Source organism: Pteropus vampyrus, unplaced genomic scaffold (genome assembly GCF_000151845.1).
Source record: "Pteropus vampyrus isolate Shadow unplaced genomic scaffold, Pvam_2.0 Scaffold289, whole genome shotgun sequence".
Taxonomy (NCBI): Eukaryota; Metazoa; Chordata; class Mammalia; order Chiroptera; family Pteropodidae; genus Pteropus; species Pteropus vampyrus.
Window position 1 is genome coordinate 234,194 of NW_011889070.1, and position 4,817 is coordinate 239,010.

Consider the following 4,817-nt stretch of genomic DNA (forward strand, 5'->3'; position numbering starts at 1 on the left):
GTAAGGCCTTCTGGTGAATACCTTTCCAGAGTTTTCTCTGTAGTAATGAGCCCGGCGGTCTCAGATGGGACACCCCCTGTGAGGCAGACACTGTCCCCCTCGCTCCAGTGTTTCCTTTTGCCCCAAGAGTGGACACGAAGTGGGCGCTGTCTAGCAGTGGACGGCGGGAGGCAGGAAATGCGACGTTTGAAAACTGGTTTGTTTTCCCTCTCCGTGTCCTCTGGGTGGGGTGGTGATGTCCCTCGGCTGTCACTCCAGGGCTCTGTGGGCCCCTCCGAAGGATGTCCCCAGGCCAAGCCAGCATGGAGCTGACGACCGTCCAGGGGAAGAGGCCTCTCCTCTGGGACCGCTATGAATGAAGGGACCGCTGACCCCTGGACATGCGGAGGGGGGCGGGGACGGAGCGTTCCCAGGGCTGGCGTCTGGCCCGAAGCCTCTCTTGCGTGACGGGTGCCTGCAGAGCCCTGCTGCTGCCCTGGCCCCGTGGCCCTGTGGGCCGGAAGCTCTGGTGGCCGAGCAGCTGCCCTTCCTCCAGGATATAAATATCCAGGCTCCCTGTGAGCGTCCTGAGGGCCCAAGGGAGGAGGCAGGACTCGGACACAGGCCATCCGGCCTCCAGAACTTTCCCGGGCTGCCACCGTCCGGCTCTGTGTAAAGACCCTAGAGGCTGCCTTATTTCTCTGCTGTTCGGGGCTGGGACGGAAGAGGGGGTGGCGTCTGTCCGCCTCCGGGAGCCCTGCCTTTGCCTGCAGAGACGGGGAGGACGTGGCCGCGGCGATAAACGGCGTTCACGTGCCTGTGAGCAGCCCCTCAGGTCCAGGAGTGGGGGGCAAACCAGCGAACGGGCCCGTACGGGGGCACCTTGGCCAACAAGAGGGTGCCGGGCCCACGTGTGGCACATCACGCCCAGCCCTGTGCCTCATTTGTCCACGCCGGCTCCGCTGCCTACGTCCCATGGGAGACACTGAGGCACAGAGGCCCCCTATGGGCCCCACGGCCAGCGGGGAGTGGCACCTGTGTCCCCTGGCTGGGCATTCGGGCTGCTCCCTCCCACAAGCCTGCAGGGCTGTGAGGTGTTGAGGTGCTCTGGCCCCCCAGTTGGAGAACCTCTTGCTGGCGGAAGACCCAAGGTAGCCAGCTCTGTCAGAAGGACCGGAGAGCCTGCCGTGAATGGCTGTCCCACTGTCCCTGCCTGTCCCCCGGAGGTGGTGGTCGGGACGGGGCACAGCCCCTCCTGGCTCTGACTCCGCTGGGCCCCGTTTGACAGGGTTGGCAGGAGGCTCAGCATGCCGAGGCACTTATTAAGGGCACCCACCCCGCCCTTAATAACGAGACCAGAAGGATCTAGTGTAAGATGCTGCCAGAGCACGGCCAGCCCAGGAGGGGGGCTCTGGCCCCCTGCCCGCTCCCAGCGGACCCGCAGCCACCCCTCTCCCCCGAGGGCCTACTATGCGCTGGCGGGAGCCAGGGGCTCGCACCTAGTAGTCCTGCTCCTGGGGCTGGGCGCGGCTTTCTCCGTGCGACGTAGGAGGGAGCCGAGCCTCGGAGAGGACCTGGAAGGGAACAGGGAGGGGTTTGGAGGCGGCTGGGTAACTGTAGACCACTCTGCCACTGTCCCCAAAGACACAGGGCCCTGCCCTCTGGGGGCTCCTGGCTGCAGATGGCCAGCCGTGGATTAGGTTTGAGAGACCCTCGGCCTGGAGGGGCCCTTGCTTTTAGCAAACTGGCCAGCAGCCGCACTGGCCACAGCCAGTCCATCCTCCCCTCCATCACCCGCTGCTGCCCCCACCCCCGCCCCGCCAGCAGCCGGCACTGGTGCTACCTCAGCCCCAGCAGGCCCGGCTCATGGGCTGGCTGAGTCCTCTCGCCTCTTCCTGCTGAGTTCTATTTATTTGGCCTGGAGTAACCCCCGATGGAGCCTCTGCCCAGCTGGGAGCCAGCGTCCTTCACACTTGGCCCTTTGACCTTGAGATTCTGGCCTGTGAGCCCCTCTTCCCTTCTAGGCTGGCGTCCAGGGTGGGCCCGAGGGACCCGTCCACGTGGCTTTGCGATGATGGCATCAAGCTGCAAGTCTGCACGGAGCTCGGGGCGCTGCGGGCCCCCTCCCTAGCCTCCTGGGCCCAGGAAGCCCTGCACCCCAGCTCTGCTCTGCCTCCGCCAAGGGATGCCCTGTGACCTCTGCATGGCCACACTGGGGTGCAGGTCCCCATTGTCCTCTGACTGGACTGCTAGGATGCCCTGCTCACCCTTCCTGCCTCCGTGCGGCCTCTGCGTCCCCTCTGCCCCGGGACCCCTGCCCTTCTCAGGCCCCTGGCTGCCTTTCCTGGGCCTCTGAGAGCCAGCAGACCCCATTTCTTCCCCCCCTCACTGTCCCCGCTGTCTTCACTCCTTAGAGGCTTCTCCCAGCCAGGCTTCTAGTTCCTTCTGTGGGCCAGCGGCGCCACACCTCTCTCTCCAGCACCTGCCCCTGGGCGTCTGCGGGCGCCTCCAGCTAGCGTCCAACACCAAAGTCTTGACTGCCCCTTGCCTGCTGCCCCCAAACCAGTTCTCCCCACTTCCTGGTCTCAGACGAGGCCCCTGGTTCAGAGAGAAAACGGGAAGGAGAGGGAGCCCGTCCCCGTGCGGCCCTGGACCAGGCGGGGTGGGGCAGCCAGGAGCCTCTGCACGGCGAGGTCGCCCCAGTGTGCTTGTCGCCGTGGGGCCACTGGACAGCCACGTGGCCTGCTGGCCAGCACCGGGCTGAGCACCCCTGGTGTGCAGGTGCGTCCTTGGAGGACAGGTGCGGGCCGAGGCCGGTCCCACTTCCTTCTAGCTGTGACGTGGGAGCAGCAGGCAGAGCGGCCGCCTGCCCAGGGGTCCTGTACCCACAGCGTCCAGTCTGTGAGCCGGGGTGCTGGGCCAGACTCCGCTGGGTCCTGAAAGTTGAGACCAGCTCATCTGGCGAGCAGGCGGTCACCTGCGGTTTCAAAGGCCACTGCCTGTAACTGAGCTGGGGACACGGCAGGGCCCCTGGAGGGCCAGGCCGCTGCTATGCTCCAATTTCACCCTCAGAGACCACAGGGGCGGGGGTGAGTCAGGTGTCACCACCTCCTTCCTAGGTAAGAGGCCCCGGGGTGGGGCGACCTGCTGGAGGTCATACAGCTGGTCACGGACACAACCGGTGACTTTCTGGGTCCCCTGGAGACCTTTGGGAAGTGGCGAGTTTTAGTTTATAGTCTTCATGAAAAAAAAAAAAATCAGAAAGATTCATTCTACAGAAAATAGAACAGAAAAGTGCAGAAGAGACGGCCCGTCCGGCCACCAGGAGACGCAGCCCTCGCCAGCTCCGCCGCATACGCGTCTTCGTGCCATTTCCCGGTGCGTGTGTCCCCGCATTGAACTGTCACCGGGGCCACACCTTAGCACCGTCGCCCCCGTGCTGCGTCACGCACGGTCACAGGAGCTGTCCCACGGTGTACGAATCCGTGATTTCCGTACGCCTCCCCCAGGAACCGCTTTCCCCGTGACGAACGCCAGGGTCGAGACACACATCCTGGCCCACGTCTGTGACGGAGAAAGCCAGACCTGAAGTCACGGCGTCGGAGGGAGGGCCCGCGGGTGACTGCGCATGCGTGACAGTCGCCGTGTCCCCGGCCCCTTTCTGCACGGCGTCGCTTCCAGGTATTAACAGAAAAGTCGCCGCCCGTTCCGTAGGGGCCAAAAGATGTCTTGGAGCCCTGATTTCGAATTTCATGGAGTTAAGAGTGTGAATTGGTGTCACCTACTTTGTCTACTCTCCCCCTAATGGAAAACCAACCTGGTAAGCAATTCCAAGGAACGTTTAAAAGGGAAAAAAAAAAAAACCTTTTCAACCAACGGCAATGCAAACAATTTTCCAAAGTTGCCCTTTGGCCCTTGGCCCAATCCGCCAACCCCGTTCCAAATTGAAACGTAACTTTTTTTTCTTCCTATAACGGTCAATTGCTCTTTCCTCGCCGTGTGGTCTCGGCGTGTCGTGCGGGGCGCTGGGGACGGCAGCGCTTGGCCAGCTGGGGGTGCTGCTGGCTGAGATGCGCTCTGAGCTTCTGGGGGGCTCTCAGGCGGAGGCAGAGCCCTCGTCCGTGCCGTTGAATTCTTCCTGGAAGCGCTTTCGCGGGGGATGCTTCGGGGTCACCCCTTTGGCTCTGGTCAGCCCAAACAGGACGTTCTGTGCGATGACGGAGATCACGCTGTTTGTTTGCTGGAGACTCAGGGGTACGTGAGCACGAGTGTGTGCGTGCGAGCGTGTGGGGGAAGCAGCCAAGACGCGCCCAATTAGCAGTTTTAAAAAAGCTTCTGCCGTGAAAATCCGCTTCCTTTTCGGGGCAGGGCAGGGCAGGGCTGGGGCCTGGTCCCTCCCTGAGCTCTCAGCCGCCCTGGCGTTGTGGGCAAGTCCCCCTGGAGGGGACACGGCAAGCATGAGGAGGGTGGCACGTGGGCGTCCAAGGCGGACGGGGTCCTTGGGGTGGCGCTTCCCCTACCCTACCTGCTCCTGCTCCTGCCTGGGGGCCGTGTCTGCCCCCGTGTCACCCGACTGTGGGGAAAGCACCGCCCCGGCTCAGGGGTTGGGCGGATGTCCAAGCTCGGGGTGACTGACAGCTGCAGGGGTCACATCGGCCAACGGAGACGGCATGTGGCCGGTGCCGTCAGCAGCGATGGCAGAACAGACGAGGGCTGGATCGGAGGCCACTGTCATCTTCCTGTGTTGATGGCTCCCAGCAGCTCCTGGCCTGGGGACAAAGGGATCACTGGACAGCTCTCAGATACTCCCCTGTCCCCCAGATGTGCATGGCTTCAGC